This window comes from Monodelphis domestica, chromosome X (assembly GCF_027887165.1).
Source record: "Monodelphis domestica isolate mMonDom1 chromosome X, mMonDom1.pri, whole genome shotgun sequence".
Taxonomy (NCBI): domain Eukaryota; kingdom Metazoa; phylum Chordata; class Mammalia; order Didelphimorphia; family Didelphidae; genus Monodelphis; species Monodelphis domestica.
This window is the reverse complement of record NC_077235.1, coordinates 10,735,698-10,758,102: the sequence shown is the minus strand read 5'-3', so window position 1 is coordinate 10,758,102 and position 22,405 is coordinate 10,735,698.

Below are 22,405 nucleotides of genomic sequence, written 5' to 3'. Positions count from 1 at the left end.
GTTGTGTGACCCTGGGCAAGTCACTTGACCCCCATTGCCTAGCCCTTACCACTCTTCTGCCTTAGAACCAATACCTAGTATTGATTTTAAGAAGGAAGGTAAGAGTTGTGTTTTTTTTATTTAATTCAGCAATTAATTGATTTTTTTTTTAAACCCTTACCTTCCGTCTTGGAGTCAATACTGTGTATTGGCTCCAAGGCAGAAGAGTGGTAAGGGCTAGGCAATGGGGGTCAAGTGACTTGCCCAGGGTCACACAGCTGGGAAGTGGCTGAGGCCGGATTTGAACCTAGGACCTCCCGTCTCTAGGCCTGGCTCTCAATCCACTGAGCCACCCAGCTGCCCCCAATTAATTGAATTTTTAAAATTTAAAAAATATAAAAGAATAGGTTCAAATTATGTAACCGTGGAAAATATTCTAAATTGATTCATTAGGGGCAAGCTGGGGGACTCACTGGATTCAGAGTCAGGCCCAGAGACCTGAGGTCCTGAGTTCAAATGTGACCACACACACTTCCTAGTTGTATGACCCTGGGCAAGTCACTTGACCCCCATTGCCTAGCCCTTACCACTCTTCTGACTGACAATACCCAGTATTGATTCTAAGATGGAAGGTAAGTTTTTGTTTAATTAATTAATTAATTAAATTTTAAATATTTAAAAAATATAAAAGGATGGGGTTGAATCATATAACCATGGAAAAATATTCTAAATTAATTCATTAATTTAATAAATTTAAAAAATTAAAAAATATGAGAATCACAGCTCTCTGTCCAACAGAGTACTCTGGGTCTGCCAGGAAGTGGCAACCACTTGGTGGACCTTGAGTCAGGAAGATCTCAGTTCCAGTCTTACCCCAAACACTACCTCTGTTTGATTCTGCATAAGTCATCCTCAGTGGCCTCTACTGTAAAATGGGGATAATAATAATGTCTTATCTCCCAATGTTTTGTGAGGATAAAATAAAGCACTTTGCAAACCTTAAAATATTCTAAATACTAAATATCATGATTAGTCAATAAACTCAAATCAGCGGATCTCCCTAGCCCTGATGAACTCCAGGAATGTATCTGGGCCAGGAGGTCTTCACTTTTTTGACCTGCTTTGAACAGTCTACCGAAGCCCCCTCAAAACCATGTCTTTAAGTGCATAAAATAAAATGCATAAGATCACAAAAGAGACTGATTATATTGGAAATTTTTTTTAGTTTTTAAAACATTCTTTTATTTGGTCATTTTCATACATTGTTCATTGGAAACAGATCATTTTCTTTTCCTTCCCCCCAACCCCGCCCCCCGCCACCCCTTCCCTAGCCAACAGGCAAATGCTTCCTCATTGAGAGTGGCAACTTGCAAAAAGGGGGTGACACACCCAAAATCACATAGTTGCTAGCTGTTCATGTTGTAAATGTACAATCTTCGTCCAGTGATACGATTGAAAATATCCAAGAAGGGGGACAGCTGGGTGGCTCAGTGAATTGAGAGTTCTGCCCAGAGACAGGAGGTTCTAGGGTCAAATATGGCCTCCAACACTTCCCAGCTGAATGACCCTGAGCAAGTCACTTAACCCCAATGCCTAGTCCTTACCACTCTTCTGCCTTAGAATTGGTTCTAAGGTAGAAGTTAAAGGTTTTATTTTTTAATCCAAGAAGACTAGAGCCACACCAAGAGTAATATCCTTGCTATATGTGAAAATGGAGGACAAAAACGATTCAGGGAAATGGAAGGAAGGATGCCTCATAGCCTCTTCTTGGAGAGTAAACAAAGGAGTAACTACACTTGGTTTTATAGTGTGGCAACAAGGAACAATTTTTGATGGGATATTTATTTGGTTGTCTCACCTTGCAAAGTTCATGATAGGTATAAACAAAAGGACTGTGAAGATACTGTAAATTATGTGCTAATCATAATAATTATTATATAATATAAATAATTAAAAATTAAATTAAAATATTTTAATTAAAAGAGGATGAAATCGAAAATTTCTGTGAAGATCTTGGCAAGATCCTCCAAACTGAACAAACATGGATCTTAAAACTCAGTCAACTGGAGTCCTGGGTCTTGGTCTCAGGGAGAGGAGGAGCACTAGGACACACCAGCGCTTGTGGCCACAGGAGAGCAGGGGACCCTGGGCACAGTTCTAAGAGGGAAAAGAGTGCTCATGGTTACTCCCAGACTAGAGCACAGGTCAGGAGAATATTAAACCCAGTACATCTTACATCATACCAACAAAGGAGAACTGAAAATTTAGAGATCCCCAGCACTAGCTCTGAAGACAAGTGCACCTAGGACCTGAAGCTTGGAACAGTGCTCCCTCATCACAGACAGAGATCAACTTTAACACCTTTTTAAATGAAAAGAAGAGGAAAAGGCTGGAAAATGAGGAAACAAAAAGAGAAACTCAACATAGAAAGTTATTTTGGTGACTGGGAAGACCAAAACAGAAACCAAGAAGAAGACAACAAAGTCAATACTGCTGCATCCATAACCTCCAAGAAAAATAGGAATTGATCACAAGGCCAAAAAGAACTAATGGAGAACCTCAAAAAGAATTTTAAAAATCAAACAAGAGAGGCAGAAGAAAAATTGGGTAAAGAAATGGGAGTGATATAGGGAAATCGTTTTTTAAAAAGAGTCAACAGCTTGGTAAAGGAGGTACCAAAAATCTGGAAGAAATTAATAGCCTCAAAAACAGAATAGGCTAATTAGTAAAAGAGATTCAAAAATCAACTGGAGAGAAGACTTCTTAAAGAGCTGAATTGGCCAAATGGAAAAAGATATACAAAAATGCACTGAAGAAAAGAATTCTTGACAGGCAAATTTGGCCCCATGGCAAAAAAGGGGTACAAAAATTCACTGAGGAAAAATAACTCTTTTCAAAGTAGAATTGGTCAAATGTAAAAGGAGTTATAAAATATCACTCAAGATTTTTGTAACCAAGGAATAATGTTTGAAATTGACCAAATAAAAAAATCAAGAGAAAAATTTATCTCACATAAATAAAAGAAGCATGAAAGAGCTTTTAAAATGGAGGAGAAGATGGGGGAAGTGGGAAGTGAACATGTGAACCATACTTACTCTCACCAGAATTGACTCAAAGAGGAAAGGGCATAGACAATCAATTGGGTATAGAAATCTATTTTGCCCTACAGGGAAGTGGGAGGTAAAGGGGATAAGAGAAGGGAGGGGAGCTGATAGAATAGAGAGCAAACAGAAGCATGTGATTGTCAGAAACTAAACACTTTTGGGGCTAGACAGAATGAAAGGAGAGAGAGAGAAAAGGATAAACAGTGGGGGGGAAATAGGATGGAGAGTAACACAATAGTCATAATGTGAAAAAAATGACAAATCTCTTTGATAAAAGTCTCATTTCTCAAATACATAGAGAAATGAATTCAATATATAGGAGCACAAATCATTCCCCAATTAATAAATGGCCAAAGGATATGAACAAACAGTTCTCAGACAAAGCAACTAAATCTCTCCATAGTCATATAGAAATGCTCTAAATCACCATTAGCTAGAGAAATATAAATTAAAATAACTCTGACTGGCTACTATGACAGAAAAAGAAAATGACAAAACTTGGAGGGGACATGAGGAAATTGAGACACTCATGCACTGTTGGGGGAGTTGTGAATTGATTCAGTCATTATGCAGAGCAGTTTGAGCCTATGCCTAAAAGACTATAAAACAGTACAAACCCACTGACCCAGAAATACCATCACCAGGCCTGTATCCCAAAGAGATAAAAAGCCTAACAACAAAAAGGAGAAGCATCTATATGTACAAAACTATTGAAAGCAGCTCTTTTGCAGAGGCAAATAGTTGAAAAGTGAGGTGATATCTATCAACTGGGGAATGGCTGAGTAGATTACAGTACGTGGTTGTAATGTAATATTATTGTACTATAAGAAATGACAAACAGGAGAAGCTCAGAAAAACCTGGAAGGACTTACATAAACTAAAGCAATATGAAGTAAACAGAACCAGGAGAACATCGTACAAATATTGTACAAAGAATAGCTGTTATGATCCAGAACAATCTCAAAGGATTCATGACAAAAAAAAGTCATCTGCTTCCAGAGGAAAAACTGATGGAATCTGAATCCAGACCAAAGCAAATTTTTTTCACTTTCTTTCTTAATTTTTTTTTGTTCAAGTTTCCTTCTAAAAAAATATTAATATGGAAAAATGTTTTACATGATTACACGTGAAAAATCCTTATCAGGGGCAGCTGGGTAGCTCAGTGGATTGAGAGCCAGGCCTAGAGATGAGAGGTCCTAGGTTCAAATCTGACCTCAGACACGTCCCAGCTGTGTGACCCTGGGCAACTCACTTAACCCCCATTGCCTAGCCCTTACCACTCTTCTGCCTTGGAACCAATACACGGTATTGATTCCAAGATGGAAGGTGAGGGGTTAAAAAAATATGTCTCAGATTGCTTACCATTTCAGTGTGGGAAGGAAGGGAGACAAAGCAATTTAAATCTCTCCATAGTCATATAAAAATGCTCTAAACCACCATTAGCTAGAGAAATGCAAATTAAAATAACTCTGACTGGCTATTATGACAGAAAAGGAAAATGACAAAACTTGGAGGGGATGTGAGGAAGTTGAGACACTCATACACTGTTGGGGGAGTTGTGAATTGATTCAGTCATTCTGCAGAGCAGTTTGAGCCTATGCCTAAAAGGCTATAAAACAGTACAAACCCATTGACCCAGCAAAAGATTCAAAATTCTTTTTACATGTAATTGAGGGAAAAATAAATTGAATTTTTTAAAAATTAAAAAAAAACACCTTAGTCAATTCAAGACAAAGTTGGAAAAGAAGAACTTTGTGGAAAATGTTAGAAAATATGTCTCAAGATTAAGAAATGAAAGCAGACAAAGATTTGTAGATTATGTGGAAGCCTTTCAGCTATGTGTACTCAACACTCTTCAAGGGGAGAATTAGGAAGTGCTAGAGCTGGCAATGAAAGAATAACGAACAAATGTATATCAATGCTTTTATGGATCTATGCTCTTCTTGCTGTGGATACTTCATCCAATCATAAGCCATTCCTACCTTCTCATCTTGTGTTATTTGTCTATTACCTCCCATAAATCCTCCAAAGAGAGTCTACCCAATAACATAACATAGGTTACAGAATTTATAGTTATATGTTATAGCCTGTGTTGACACAGGCTGTCTATCTGTAATCTCGTGCCCTCATGTGACTGGTCTACCTCGTTTTTCGGTCATAAATCTCTGGTATTATTATGCTACTTATTGCATGCAATTTATCTTTGGTAATAGGCTGCATCCTATTTACATCTATCATATAATTCTCTTTTGCCCTTTGGCTGCCCCACTATTTGGATTCCTAGAAGACTGTGGCATTCCACAATTCTGTCATAGACCATCTCTTGGTGAATACTGGTGTTTACAAGATACTTTTCTTCTTCAAGGAAAAGCTTGAGGTAATCAAGTGCTACCCTATTTCCACATTGTAATCCAGCCTGCTCCCTTCCTGAGATTTAATTACAGACCCAACTAATTGTTTATCCTCAGTGTCTGTCCAAAATAGGTGTACTGATGAATGAGCTCAATGAGCTGCTTGATTGCTTAGCAAAGGCATTCCTCTGTCTTTTGGCTTTTCTTCTGTGGACTGTTAGGCTGAACTCTTTCAGAAGGTTATGAATCTTACTTAGAAGACTCTGTAGAGGTTCCAGGCTAGCCACAATCTACAAGACATTATCAAAAATCAGTAGTATCTAGATGATTTCAACAGATAAGCCCTCTTCTATTGGCATTCTGTGTAAAATAAACATAGACCAACATGCCCCTGAATAAAACCATAGCTTAAACTTAACTCACCGTTTATCAGTTTGATTTTTTTTTATTATTTTATATTATAAATATATTATTATATTTATATATAAATATAAATTAAGAGGCAGCTGACTGTGCAGTGAGACCATAGGTTAGTTAGGCTAAAATCAACACCCAGTGAAAAGGTAAACATAAAAAGGGCAATTATAAAAGCTCTAAGCTGACCTACTTAAGCAACTTAGTGCCTTGGAAAATAGGAAATAGATAAAAGCAAAGATATTGGCTCTGATTATCACTATTTCATTAAGGACATTTAACAAATATAAAGTAATGGACCCAATAAGGGGAACCAAAGGCCCCAAACCTTCCCTGGAGAAAAACCTAATGATTTCCTTATCAAGCAGAGAGACACAGCAGCCAAGAACAACACTGATACAAGGTACAACAACATAAAGCATTACTCAGAAAAATTACAGAAGAGTGTAAAACAATACTACTTCACAAAATAACATCATGTAGTTGAGAAAAATATTTTCCTGAAGAAAGTTTGACATAAGACCCAACTAAGAGACATCATACTGAGGCAATTTATAGATAAATTTGAAAGGAAAACAAAAAAATACATACAAAATGGAACACGTCTATCAGCATTTCTTTAAGCAATTTGTTTTTACTACTAAAAGAAGCTGACATTTGATGACAGGAGAACCTCCCTATCTGGACTCACGACAGCTCTGCCTGAAATGTGCTGTATAAGGAAATTTAAGAAAATGAAGTCTTGCAAAGCAGTTGGATATAACAAAATCCATACTGGCCAAAAAGTACCAAAAATGGTGATCAAGAAGGTATTACCCAGCCAGATGGTTGTTTTCTCCTGTCATTTCTATTAAATCTTCATAAAAATTGTATATGTAACAAGGAAGTCTTTGATGAGAAGAATAAAAGAGGGGAGCAGTCAGGCTTTCATAGAAAACTTTCCACAGCACATTTCTATAGGCAGCAGCTATCCTGTTGTCCCTTTGGTAAATACATATTATCCAAATAGGGAAGCATAAAAATTCAATCAGAGAATGTTATGCATGCCAGAGGGTGCCATGGTATAATGTTGGTGGTTTTCTTCCCTTTGCAGTCACACAGTTGTGCATTACAGTGATTTGTGGTTTTGAGAGTAGAGGGAGCCCAGAACAGTTTTTTGCAGCAATAAAGTGCTTTTGTGTTGATAGCCCACTCATCCTAGCCTGTTTGCTGATAGCCAAAACAACAGTAAACTAGGCCCATATCTTCCCAGAAGTGTTTTTCTTTGTAAAGGAGGTGTTGTGGGTAGGGGGTAGATGTTCCCACAGTTATATTCACAACTAAACACATCTCCTTCTTTCTCATGCTGGTTTCTCAAGCTGGGACTTGTGACAAATGGGAAGGATGGCCGCAATTCAGGGCCAATTTGAGTCCTTGATGTGATCACTTTTTCAGTGGGCATGATGACCTGGCTGTTTTGCAGAAAAAGCTAAAACTCTGCATCTGAACCATCGAATGGGAAGAAGGCCAAGTTATTCTGTCAAATGACTTTAAGGCGAATTACGAAATAACAACAAGGCATTTTCCTACATTTAGCTATTTTTCATTAGTTTTTAAAAAGTGACGTTAATGGTATTGGGATAATATGAGAAAGTGGAGGTCACATTCACATTGAAGGAACAAAAGCCCTGAATGCTAATTGGCCACAAATCAAACTCTTGTAATTAAGCACTTGAGTGGAGTGAGACATCTGGTAGGTGGGCAGAATCAAGCTTCAGGTCACTCGTTTTGAATGTGATATGAGAAGAACAACTGAACTTCCATGAATAGGGGTAGATGTGGGTCAGACACAAAGTGGTGTAGTAGGAAGTACAGAAGGGAAGGGAGGGCAGGATAGCCCAGGGACAAAATGTGAAGCACGAACCAAGGGACCAGAGAACTTTTGATGCTTTTTATATTGGAGGGCAGTTTGGTTTTACTGCAGAAACTCTGGAGGTAGGGGCCGTATGACAGAAATGATGGCGGACAATCAGCCATAGCTCTCCAACTCTCCCTCAGGCAGAACCTTATTTGGTCCAAACAAACCCATTCACTGATGACTTGAATCTGCCATAAGGTTCTTGCAGGACTTGTCCATCATCGATTTATAAGGGAACTCCATTAGAAGCTACTTATTCCAGAACACAGGTTCCTTCACCATCAAGCACAGACAACAGTCCATTTGGATTCCCAATCAAGATGCTAAGAGACACAGAATCTTCATTCTCCCCATCCAGGTCACCTTTGTCATACTCACAAGCATTGACTGACCCTTTCTTTTACCAACTGCTCATTTGCATGCCCTTCCAGCAAGTCAGTGTTTTCCTAGCATCAGGTAGCATCATAGTGCCTAACCCAGGCTTTCAGATGATCGGTGCATTTTAATAAGCTTCCAGATATGCCATCAGGAGTGAACACTGGTGATTTCATAGGTCACTGTTGGTCTCACTGAGGTCAAGCCATACCTTCTTTTTACATACCTATTAAAGAGTACTAGAAGTCAGCCTGAGTATTCTCACGGCTCTAGCTGTAGGAAAGGAAAGAAAGGGGCCCTAATTCTTTTTAGTTCTCAAGGCCTTTTACTCTGTGTCTGACTCAATACTTCTTTCTTTACTCAGATAAGGTCCAATATCCTTGCTAAATTTCTTGGCATATCTCTCAGTGGTCATTCTTTGATTCATTCAATTAGTTACCTTATTATTGATTGGGATAAATAGTAATTGGATTGCATGTAAGACTTTAAAATTATTCAAATGTTTTTCGTATAAATGATCCCCTTTGAGTCTCACGATGACCTCGTGAAGAAGGTACAACTGATATTATTATACCCAATTTACAGATGAGAAAACTAAGAAGAGAAGTTAAGTGACTTGCTCTAAATCACATAGAGGGAGTTGAACCCAGGTCTTGCTGGGTCCAAGTTTTACTCTCTAGGTACAAATGGCTATTTGCAATTTGATGGACATAGCTAGAGAATCAGAAATCTGAGAAGCCAACTCTAAATGGCCTAAGCTACTCCAAGAGGTGCTTAAACACTATCTAATTGGAAACCAAACTTTCCCCACATCTGAAAAACTTCTTAGTTTTGAATTCAAGTTAGAGATCTTATGAAGGTGCTATATGAAATGGAAAATAACACACTGGACTTGGATTCACAAAGACCGGAGTCTGAATCCTGCCTTGCACATTCATCAGCTATGTGATCCTGGGCAAGTCATTTAACCTCTTTTAGTTTCAATTTCCTTATCTATTAAATGAGGATAATAATAGCACCTATCTCCCAAGATAGTTGTGAGCCTCCAATGGGATAATGTATGTAAAGGGTTTCACAAACCTCTGAGGGCTAGAGAAATGCCACCTATTGTTTGATGTCACCTATTACACACCAGCCACAGCGCTAGATTATATATCAATATACTTTAAATTCTTCATGTTGTCTCTCTTTATCGTTCAGACAGATCAAACATCATGGTGGCAGGTATGACACGAGAGTGCTCTGGCCAATAGCTTATTTCCATTTCGTAATATTCACTGGCAGAAGATTCCGGATCGGAAGGCTATGGCCACTTAGAGTCTTTTGATGTGAAGGTCCTTTGATCACATGATATCACACTTGGAGAGCACAAACTCAGAGTCCATTTGGTCCAGCCCCACCTTGAATAAGGATCCCCCTCCTCCGTCCTCCCTGATAAAGAGTGATCCCACCTTGACTCCAAGGTTTCCCTGTCCACCTTCAACTGTGGTGTTGACTGTCTGGCTGCTCTGCTCCTTAGACAGTAAGTCTCTTTGCAACATCCATCCATTGTTCCTACTTCTTCCATCTGGGCCCAAGACTTGTGCGTCTTCCTTCCCCAAGCTCAGTTTGCCAAGTATTCAGGCCCTGCACATAAGCATATTTGTGAGCATTCAGAGCTGGGCCCAAATGAGGACATCTATTAGTACACATCACGGCAACTCCCAAAGCTGTGTTTCAAAATGCCAGATTATCTTCTGACTTTGCCCTGTGGCTTACACAGACTCAAGTGACATTTAATTTTTTTTACTTAACTTTCAATTTGAATTTAAATCCACATTGGTTCTTAGAGCACAGAAGAAAGAAGAAATATGAACGTAAGGTTCACAATAATAGCTACCATTTATATAGCATTTACTACGTGCCAGACACTCGGCTAAGTTCTCTATAGTTAAACTCTCATTTGGGCCTCACAACAGTCTTGGGAGATAGATGCTATAATCACTCCTATTTTACAGATGAGGAAACTGAGGCAGGCAGAAATAATGTGCCCAGGGTCAAAAGCTAGTACATACCTGAGGCCTGATTTGAACTCAGGTGTTCCTGACTCCAGGCCAGGTACTTTATCCACTGTATCACCTAACTGTGAAGAAGCATTTTGGAATAATGCCCTCCCTGAGGAGGGCACTAAAGGAAGTCATTGAGGACCTTCCCTTTCCCCCTCCACCTTCTTGTTTGTAGGGCAGTCCAGATCCTGAGATCAGGAGTAGAGTAATAATCAGAAAAAGTAAATAATAATAATAGCTGACATCATTGACATTCACGTGACCGTTAGTGATTTCCAAAGTAATTTGGTTACAGTAGTTCTTTTGATGTGCACAACAATCCTAAAAGCTATGTGCTACTGATATTCTCATTTTGCAGATGAGGAAGCTGAGGCAGAGAGGATAAGGAGCTTCTCCAAGGTCACTTGACTAGAAAATATCTGAGGCAGGAATGAGCTTATGTCTCCCTGACTCCAAGTTGTGCACTTGCTCCATTAGGTGCTAAAAGAATAAGGACAAGAAGCATGCCTTCCATCCCACTAGGGTCAGGGTGCATCATCAAACATCAGAAAGAAAGCATAAATCCCTGTGTGACTATCCACCTTCATCCATCCATCCACCATCCATTTACCCATCACTGAGCCATTATCTATCTATCCATTATCAATCAGTCCATCCATCTGTTCATTATGCATCCAGCTACTCCCCACCTAGCCATTATCCATCTATCCATCACTCCCCTGGTGGTTCTGCCTCTCCTTTCCACCTTTTCCTATGTAACCCTTATCTGGCCACACATACCTTCTCTCATCTCACTGCTTATGCCACCCTTATCTCCTCCTTCCCCTTCTTTCCTCCTTTCGTGTGGAGCCCACTGCCTTGGTTCTTACCCTGGACAAAGGTACGGAATAACCAACTTCAAAGACGAAGCAATAGCAAATCACGGGAGACCCTCTCCCTCCCCTTTTGATAAGCAATTTTCTTTGACTACTAAACGATATTCCGTTGTTGAGATGGAGTCAGCGTCCAAGCAAGGGCTGGATCTTTTGAGGAATATCTACAGAGTGTCTCCAAGTGTCTATTCAAGTGCTGGGCACACAGTGGGTGCTGGATGGATATGGATGTGTCCGCCATGAGGAAGACAATAATGATGAACCAGGTATGTTTCCAGGGAGCTGTAGAGCCTGACACTGGAGTGCCATTGAAGTTCTTGCAAGGGCTTCGGATAAGTGGCTGCCATGAAAAACCACGAGTTTATTAAGACAGAGCTAACCCAAGACCCTCTGAAGTACTACTTTGGCCCGTTTTGAGGCTCCTCCTGCCTCAAACCCTCCTTGAGCCGTACCTCCAAGGAGCCCACCACGTGTGATGACAGCTGGTGGAGGATTTCAGAGAAAACCCATCAAACCAAGAACATTCGCAGCAGGTTGGACTCTTCATCAAAACGAATGTCAGCAATCAACAAAAAAAGGTGAAATCTATCAGAAGAGACTCCTGAAGGTTCAGGGGAAAAGTGGCGCCACTCAAGGCTCCCTCCGAGGGAGCCAATCTCCTTGTTACCACACTAATTAAGGAAAATACAGCTTTAAAAGGTCCCCATAGGTTGAATCGAAAAGACTAGTGAGAATTAATAATAGCAGGGTAGGGGCTAACCAAACTTGGAGGTTTCAAGGCTTGCTTGCATCTGTGAATTAAGGATGGAAGCATTTCCTTCCTGAGTTTTCTCCCCAATTTCTCTACATTTTCAGTTCATCACATTTCTGCCATTTGGGATAGAAGTACCCTATAGAACTCACAGGTTCTCTTAGAACATCAAAGTAGCTTTTAGAACTTTAGCATAATAAATGTGATCACTAAAATCTTCTTCCTAGGCACATGCCCCAATCCCAGCACCTCGCATGTGTGACACTTAAAATCATCTCACTATCAACAATTTCCCGAGGAATTTGTGCAGCCTGCCCACAGTTTCGATAGGATCTCCTCCCAAAAAAGTTCCACCAAAGCATCTTTCAAATGAAGTTTTTGAGCAAGCCTCCTTTCCAAATGTTGGGCTGGGTAACAAATGATGAACCAAAGGTCAAAGCCTCTAAGATCAGCTAAGAGAGCAACACGTTCACGCCAAGAGGTGCAGGGATCCTGAAGAGCTGACCTTTCCAGAGCACCCGAAAGTTGGCAAGTTCTCTGCAAGCTTCATTTCCTCTGAATCTCCTAGGTACTAGAGGTATTACTGGACCCATTGTACAGAGGAGAAAGGTGGCGCTCTGAAGGGGGAAGTAAACTTGTCCACAGACATGTAGAGATTGTGTGTTGGAGGCAGGATTTGAACCCAAGAAGGCTTTCCTCTGAGGCTGGAGGTCTGCCTACTCTCATTCTGCTTCTCGGTACCCTAAAGGAAGAGCATTTACATCAAAGGGTGCAGACTGGCATTAGGGCACATCCCATTTGGTCTTTGATATCCTGAGAAAACTAAGGCTGTGCTGGTGAGCCCATGGCATGTGTGCCAGAAGGGGCTGCTCTCTTCCCCTTTTCTACCATGCCTAAGAACATTTCTCACTTCCCCTGCTCCCCTCTCCAGCAGTCCAATGGGATTGCTTCCTCCCTCCCCTATCTGGGGTAAGGGGGCATCTCATATGCGGTATGAGGGCTACAGTTTGGGCACTCAGTCTCTAAAAGGTTCACCATGACTTTCCTAAAAATAGCTAGATGGCTAAAAATAAAGAGCAGGACCATCCTGGAAGCCCTTCTTTTGCAGAATAGTACAGTGTTTTGCAGAAAAGCAAAAAGGGGGATGACATTTGGGAGTGAAATACTCTGATGTTTTAAACATTACTTTCCAGGACATAGCTTTAGCATATGTACCCTCCTCTAAGGAATCTGTATATAAGTGCCTTGGACACTGCTCCAGAAGTATCCAGGTAAATAAGAAAGGAAGTAGGCTAGCTGCCTGGTCAAAGTGAGAATTAAATGAAGGACGGTGGCCTGTGAAGTCCAGTGGTACCCAAGCAGTTTCAAGAATGAGAGGGGCAAGCCCCCAGCACCTTAGGTAGAGCCACTCCAGGGGTTTGGAGGAAGGGGAGGAAGGGATTGATAGGAGATGATAAGATAATATGCTGCACAGGACAAGAAGGCCTGGCTGGGCTGCAAGACTATCGCCCATATTGCTAGGATCATAGGTCAAAGAACATACCCAAGTCATGTCCCCTTTAGGCTATAGGGAAGCTTCAATCAGAAGATGCCTAGCCCAGCACTCCTCATTGAGCTGCTGGAGTGATTTGGTGAATCTGGTGAACTTTAAAAAGAGTACGTGCTTTTGAAAAAGAATTGGAAATTATCATGCAACCAGAATAGACGGTCTGTCCAGAAAGTGAGTAAATCATTATTGGCAATAGTATTTGGCTGGGCTTTAGAGTGGAATACATTGACATTTACACGTGCATAAATGCATATTATTAAATGATCATCATTCAGGAGTTAGTGATCAGGAAAGGCTAAGGGTAAAAGGACCTTTGAACACTCCAAGTCTAGGTTTGGTTTGGTCTAGGACTCAAGAGTGTAAACCTTAAAATTTTCTCACAAGAGAACGGGTGTGTCCGTGGAATTTCAAACTTCTTTGGGCAGAAGAACTCTCCATGACTGCCAAGCAAGCTGGAATTCTTTCAAGATGAAGCATTCTCCTAAGACTTCTGCAACTTCCTGATGGGGTGGGAGTAACTTGAGATGAGCTTTCTGTTTTCAGTTCTAGCATGAACCCTGATGTTGAGGGCTAATACTGAAGAGTACTGCACCACATGGGGCCAAACCGAAGCCCCCTGGATTCCATCTGGAGGCCCAGGTTCAAGTTTCGACGGCCTCATCTGTTCTTTCAAACTGGTTCATCCATTCTCAGTTAGAGTGCTGTTAAAATGAAAAATGTTCAAATGCTCACAACTTTTTAATGAGGAAATTTGATCCGGCACGTACATTTTGAAACTCATACACAATACTAAAGGCTCTGCAAAATCCTTTGGTTTGTGAGATGCCCTCTGATTCTGTCCAATTACGTCAGCTTTACACCAGCAACCTTTCATTTGTCTAAAAGGAAGGGAACAAGCATTTATTCAGCACCTACTCCATGCCAGGCACTATACTAAGCACCTTATAAGTAGTCATCTTGTGGGGGCTATTATTATCATCCCATTTTACAGCGAAAGAAACCGAGGCAGACAAGGTAAGGTAACTTGCCCTGGGGTCACACAACTAATAAGTGTCCGAGGTGGTAGCTCAGGACTTCCTGATTCCAGGCCCTGTGTTCTGTGCTCTGATGGTAAACACAGTGGAAGCAGGAGTTCCCTGAAAGCAGAGAATGTTCCATTTTTGTCTCCGTATCCCCCAGAACCTAACAGAGTGACCTACACACAGTAGGTGTTTAATGCACTTCTGCTGAATTCTGTTACTTTGGATATTTAGAATTAACCATCATTACAAGTATTCTAAATCACTCGGCCAACCCTGGGTCATCATTAGATCATTGATTCAGAGATGGAAGAAAACACAGAGGTAATCTAGTTCAACCTCATTTTACAGAGGAAGAAACTGAGGCTCACAGAAGCCTTGAAATGACTTGCTCAAGGTCACCTAGGAAGCAAGTAGCACAGACCAGCACCACCCTGTTATGCTGACGTTTCTATTGTGCCAAGGCACTCCTGTTGCTGCTGCTGCTGCTGCTGTCTCATTATTATTGTTTTCCACCACCAAACTGAGATAATTCCAAACCAGCTGGGCTGGGCAGCAGGGGCTCCTGCCGAGGGGAGTGGCAATTTTGCAAGCAGAGTTCTTCACCACCCACCTAGTTCAGACCTTGTCTTCATTACCGACACTAACGATACCCCGTGGCCCTGCTGGGTAAGGGCAATCTATGGCTTTGGTAGCCCTCGATCATCTGGAAATCGGCTGTGACAATTTTAGACAATTTACAAGGAATCTACTGAGTGAATAAGGTTGAAAGGCGCAAGCCTACAGCAGGAGCTCCTCTAGCTCCTCCATCACCCTTCCCTAGATACCGAAAAGCTCATAATTAGACGACGTATATTGGCTTTTTCTTATCGCTGATGTTAGGAATGTGTGTGATGAGCAACTTTGGCTGGTGAAATGTGAACAGATCATTAAATCGATCAGTCAGTCATTTGATGTCTTTGGGTCCCCACCCACGTGCCCCAACCAGCATGGAGGGCATGGCAGGCCCTTACAAGATGGGTTAAGAAGCAGGAAAAGATGTCACCGAGGGAGTTCAGAATAACTCAAAACGAAGGTGCTTAGAAAGTAAACTGTAGACTGATGGCTCAGCAGTGATCTGATTTTTCTTTAGCCCTACTAAAATAGTAGAGTATCGGCGTTGTCAGTACAACAGTCCCTCAAACTGGCAGGCCAGAGTCCCTTAAGGAAACTGGGGATCTATCTCCCTATCTCCACATTCCAACTAGTAGTAATCATTGGGTGCAATGTGGGGAAAGAGGAATGAGCTTGGCCCTTGGAGTAAAGATGCTGCCTAGCAAGCAATCTCTGGCCAAAATGCTCCCCATGGGCCATCCAAGTGCCCATAGAGTGAGAAAAAGGGAGCCTTGTAAAGCTCAAGCCAGGGACAGGATTTCCTAGGATGATGGTTAACCCAAAAAGAGGATCCATGAAAGTTTTACCAGTAGTACTATAAGCTTAAGGCCCTTCTCTGTAGCACCTTGCAAGTTCTGAGGTGGTCCAGAAGCCTCTCTCACTGCAGAGGATGCTCACCATTCTTGTGACTGAAAACCACAATGAATCCAGTGACAAGCAACAGAACATGAGATGGAAATGCAGCACAGGAGACCTGCGCCTCTTAGTGGGGGATACCCCAAAGGGCAGGAATAAAGGATCGATCTCTATCGATCAGCATTGTTTTGCAGAACCCAGTCCCCAAAGCAGTGATGTTTCCATTCTCAGTGATTTCTTATCCTTCAAAAGTTGGGTTAAATTGCTTTAGATCTTGGGCCACCAATTGATTAGGAGAGCTAAACTTCTCCTCGTTGCAATTCTCCTTATCAAAAGCAAGGAGAGTTGGTGCATTTGCCTTTTAAAACAATCTTAAGGTCTCTAATAAAAATAGCTGATCATCTCTATCGATCTTTGTTTGGCCTGGCTTAATATTTCTTTCTCTTCTTGTAACATTGAATTTCCTTGGAGCCCCCTTTCCGCTCATTATTCTATGCACTACCCGGGCGGTCATTTGCCTAATTCTCATAGAATTCAACTTAGTACCCACTGGCAAGTCTTTCTTGCCTAAATCTATTCATTGGAAATATCTGTTTCCTTCATGAGGCTGTTTGGTGAGTGAATGACAATGAAGGAGAGTTCTTTAGAAGAGACTCTCGATAAATGCAAGTATTAATTAATATTATTATAGATTCTGTAGCCCCTCTCCCCAGTAATTTGCCCTGGGATCTGGCTGAACACCAAGAACTTATGTCATCCCGATATAGAGATGGAACAGAACCAAAGATGAGCTCCCCACAGGTTTCACCCACTCACTCGCTCAGCAGGAGGGAGGCTCACATTTCCCACAACGCCAGCAGCAAGTGGAGCTTGCTGTGGTTGGGGAGCTTTAACAGCATCCTCGCAGGGCAATGGAGCGATGCTAGTTAGAGTTGGCATTCCAAGTGGAAGATAATTGGTAAACAGAATGTATCTGCCACCTAGCGCAATATCTTGCACACAGTAGGCATTTCAATTCTTCCTAAACCAAATGCGTCGTTTCATCATTGTTACTCAAACTGGTTTGTGACCCAGTTATACTGCTGTGACATAACGTGCAGCAGGATTGTTTTCAGCGCCCTACTCTCATCACGTCCTCTGTAACCCTCTTTTTCCAGAGGTAAGAACAGGAGTATAAAGAAAAGGATGTGGACACAGGACAGGTAGGTACACTGGAGGTGTAGCCTGCCAGCAGTCCATTAATTGGTGCTTCCTTGTTTTTCCAAATTCTAAATAACTCCCATCTGTCTTGACTGCTGCGAGGCACATAATCCAACTCCCTTCGTGACAGAGGGGTGGGAATCTGCAGCTCTACGCCACTCCTTCCCCTGAGAGTATGTGGAGTCAGAGCTGTGAATATCTGCACAGGCCCCAAACACCATGCCTTTGCAGCATGAAGAGACTGGGCCGCCCCAGTTAGCCACTCCGCAGGTACACATGTGACTTTGTTATATGCAAATATTTTCTCCCAGAAATGCTGCAGGTGTATCATAGCCTCTTGCTAGGCTTCTCCAAAAATAGCACCAAGGCCTGGTGCTCCAGTGACTCTAATGTTCACACATCCAGTCTAGCCCCTCCGTTCATTGGAGATTTCTCAGTCCATTACCCCCAGGCTTCTCCGTGAATTGTGCCTCATCCTCTTGATCCAGCAGCTTGTTTTCTCTAGCTAGGAGATGGCACCTTGGACGTGACTCTGTAGCTCACAAATTTCTTTTTTACTCTGCTACATGAAAAGGTGCAATTCTTACACCCAGAAGAGATGGGTTTGAACCCCTCCTTTCTCCATAAGGCCCCAGATCTGCCATTACAGATGAGCTCTCTGCTCGAAGGGGGCGTGATTTAAAAAACATTCTCTTTTTAGCAGCTCAGTCTCCAAAAGTTCTCTGAACCCAAAGCTGATGGGCCATAGCCTTCTGCCCCAGAACGATTACAACAACATAATAAAGAAGCAGTCTCAAATACGCAATATGTCCATTTTAAGCAAACTCTTCTCCTGTGGTGGAGGAAAGAGATGGCCTGCCTTCCAAAAGAAAGGTTCCACTGCCCAAAGGAACTGGAAGAGTTCCACGAGGAGTACACACATATGGTCTGAGGACTTTCTCAGACAAGACAAGGAGACGGCAAGATTCTCTCTGCTAGCCCAATGCAAGCTGAAGACATGGCAGACAGGGATCAAGCAGGGTCTGCAGATGAGAGAAAGGACGGTGCAGAGTAAGCAAGCCCCACATACACAGGGCCAAGAGCCACAGCACTAGATGCTGTGGTCGGCAGCAGAAGTCTTGACCAGCAGACTCATTCTCAAGGTTGTCTTAGCTAAGGAGAAAGTGGCAGTTATGATGACCTGGCTGGACCGGGATAGGCAGAAAGGTAGGGACAACAGACAAAGCAAGATGAGATTTCAAAGGGAAATCAGAAATCAGACAGATGGAGGCCAGGAATGAATGCCAATATGGGCTTCAGGGAACAGGTTCCAAATTCGCCCACATTTCAGGGCCTTCCCTGCTGATGCTTATGAGTTTGTTCTTACTGCTAGACTTCAGTCCAAGTCCCATTTCCGTCCCTATATGTTTTGTAATAAATATGTTCTTGAGCAAAGTGTCCATGGGTTGCCTTGGCTGTAAGCAGGTAAATTAATTCCAATACTCTAAAAAGGAGCCAAATCTAGACATTTCCAGAGAGGAGAGAGAGTCTCTGAGTGAAGGCAGGAGCCAATATGTTATTAGTACTAAGTGCGGTGCTGTGGACTGGATGCTGGAACTGGGGTCAGAAAGTTTGAGTTCAAATCCTGCTCAAGTCGGTAGCTACTTAACTTAAGCAAATCACATCACATCTCTAGGACTCTGTTCTTTCATCTGTAAAATGGGAGGGTTGTATCTAATGGCCTCTAAGATCCCATCCCCCTCCAGATTTAGAATCTGTGATCCTGTCACCCAAATCAAATCTCCCTTAACAGATGGGTAATATTCTGATTTCCTCAAAACGGAAATATTCCGCCACCCCCACTGCCCCCGCCATGAAAAGTGAGGAGATCTGAATCCCCTTTGGGCAACCCAGTGGCATTGTTTGAGCTTATTATATCAGCCTTCAGTTTGAACCCCAAAGAGCGTAGACTTACTTTCCTGGAAAGACAAGTCATTCTAGTCCTCAGCACCTGCACATCATGCAGCTTTTCCTCCTTCTCTCATTTTGTTACTCTATTTCAATAGCGTCTTTTCTAATGCTGTCAGATTCCGAGCTTGCAGCAACCTCGTGAGGCTCCTCAATCCCAACTCACAGAAGCACGGCAGTAGCCAAACTCTCCTGGAGCTTCAAGCAGATGCCACCTCTCCTCTGTGAGGCTGAGGTAGGAGGCCTTCCACAGGTTTCCACGATGCAGGCCCAACCCGGCAGGCCCAAGAAGTGAGCTCCAGAGGAGGCATTGGAGGGGAAGGAGGCAGGGAGCCAGCCTTTAGTCTACCACAACATTGCCACGATTTTCAGTCTCGTACCAGACTCTGGCTTACGACAAAATCGATAGTAGGAGAAGCTGGCAAAGGGAACTTCCCGAGATGCAAAGAATCAGAGCACTGGCTAAACTATGGCTGAGCCCAGGCCCCGCTTCTGTAGGGAAGGCCAGGGGCCCCACTGAAAACCAACACAGAGTGGGGCCAGCAAAGTCACATTTGCTGCTTTGGGCTTTATGGCTTAGGAGAATCCCAAACTAGACAGGGACAATAAGGCTTTGAGGTCAAGACAACAAAGACCTCTACACTGAGAGGATAGTTCTGAGTTGCCATTTTCATCGCATTTTAGGGACTTGATCTCATAAACACCAAACATATGAATCAAAGGCAGCATGATAGAATAGGAAGAGCACTAGACTGGAAGACTCTCCACTCCAATCCACTTTCCACGAAGCCAAAAAAGTGGTTTTTTCCTCAAGTATGTGTGGTACAAACAATACCTACCCCACCCACAAAAGCTGGCCTAGGTTTTACCTAAAAAAGACAATGAGGCCTTCCTCAAGACTTAACTCATTAGGAGCAGCTGGGTGGCTCAGTGGATTGAGAGCCAGGCCTACAGATGGGAAGTCTTGGATTCAAATCTAGCCTCAGCCACTTCCTAGCTGTGCAACCCTGGGCAAGTCACTTGGCCCTCATTACCTAGCCCTTACAATACTTGTCTGCCTTGGAACCAATACTCAGTACAAATTCTAAGACCGAAAGGGTTTTCAAGAAGATTCAGAAAGCTAAGGCTCCAATAGTTGATGTAGCTCCCTGGTCACCTGTATATTAAGGCGCAGGATAGAAGGTTTTGAGTATTCAGACCTCGCCATGCTACTGACGGACCACAGCCCTGTGGCAAATACAGAACTTGTGCCTCACAGAATCAATGCCATATTTTTGCTGACCACCCTTTCTCATGCCAAATGTCAGATGTTCTACGTGAGTCTTAGTTTATTCCAATCTTCATCCTAAACCAAGGAACCTGTCGCAGGCCAGGCCCCAAAGGGCAGGTCTAACCACGTCACCTCCTGGCTCCCTATTACCTCTAGGATAAAATAAGAAGTCCCCAGATTAGCAATAAAAGCGCTTCAAAACTTAGCCTCTTCCTACCATTCCACTCTTCTTACACTTTGCTGTCCTCCATATATATAGCCATATCAGCCTACTTGCTCTTTCATATACCTGCTACTCCATCACCCATCTCCATACCTTGTACTCACTGGCTGGTCCCCAAGTCTGGAATACACTCTCTCCTTATCTCTGCCTTTTGGAATCCTGGCTTTCTTCAAGATCCAACTCCGCATGTAATTCAGAAAGTAAAAATATCTAAAACTCAACTCAAATACCCATAGCTCCCAGCATCCTCTCTTCCCAAGTTGCCTTTGAATGATTTTTTATTTGTTTTGTATACTCTGATTTACAAACCAAACACACCACCTTCACTGTTGCAATGGTAGCTCCTTCCTAGCAACAAGTGTTATCTCATAGCAGACCCTTAAAAGAGGCTTCTTGATTGACCAAATGACTGGGCTCATATCTTCTTTCATCCCCCCCCATTTCTCCCAATATAGATTTCAAAGAAGATGTCTGTGACTTCTCTCTCCAAACACTACTCATTCCACGCTTTAGCATCCCTGACGTTAATTTTATAGGATCATTTCATTCCATTATATTCACCTTTTGTTCCCTGGCCTTCCTTCAATCTTCTGTGTATCTCATTTTAAAATTGGAACTGGTTGGTAAGTCCCCTGTGAATCCAAATTCCGAAAGATCTCATGATTCCTACTCAATGTAATTGCTTCTCTTTGTGTCTTCAAAATTTCATTTCTGAGCAAACTCCTACCCTTCCTGGACTGACTTTCCCTGTAGCATCATACTCCATCTGGACCCTTTTAAACCGAGAATACAAATAGAAGGTGGTCTACAGTTTTCAAACTCACTTCTTTCTTCTCTCCACCTTGTTCCTCTTCCTCTTCTGGAATATTCAGCCTTCTTCAGTACTAAATGCCTTTCCCATTCTCGAAGATCTTCCAAAGTCTTAGTGAAAATACCACCTTCTCTAGGAAGCCTTTCCTGACCCCTCCCCTTTTTCTGATGACATCATTTCCTTTATTTGTACAAAATAAGAAATAGGCATTCCCTGACTGAGGGGGAAAACAGTGGTTTAGGGTTTAATTAAGTCCTTCTGTACTGAAGCATCTGTTTTGAAATTTGGGGGCTTTTAGTCTTAGCCTCAGCTTCTTTCGGTTTGATTGCCTTATGGTTAGTGGGTTAAGCAAGCTTAGGGTCATTGAGCTTAGCAGTGTTAAAATTCCTGGGCCACTGGACTTCATGACCTTAGAACTAGACCTGGTAACCTCAGCTTCAATTTGGTTGCCTTGGGGTCACACTTGGTGACCTTGGCAATCTGGGAGTCAGACTCAGTGATTTTGAGACCTGAGCATTTTGTGCTGACCATGGAGCCTGGGTGTTTGGTGGCAATCTCAGGGTCAGTGCACTGGTAATTGGCCTTAGGGTCTGAGGAGCTTGGCCTTGGAGGGACTAATGGTTTCTCCTTAAGGCCTCGACGCCTTTGGCACTATTGACCTGCATGTTCTTCAATCTCTTCTTGTTGTGCTTCTTGGCAAAACATCTATTTCTCAGAAACTTGGGTTCAACCCCTTTAAGAGATACCTGTGACCAAGGTTTCTTGATGCCATTTCTGTGCCATTTTCATGATTGGCTATGGGGTGGTAAGGTTCTTAGATTTAGCCATCTGTACACTGTCGCCTATAAGTCAGAACAGGGTGAGGAAGTGCAAAAGAGAAGGGAAGTACGTAGCAGTGTGGGAAATATGATCTTGAATCTTTTTGAATTCCAGTGCATTTCCTCTGTTGATTATTTCCAATGCATCCTCTCTATAACATGTTTGTACCTTGTCTGTAAATGGTCTCCCTCATTAGACTGGGAGCTCCTTGAGAGCAGATACTGTCTTTTACCTTTCTTTATATCTCCAGGGCACTTAAATGTTAACTGC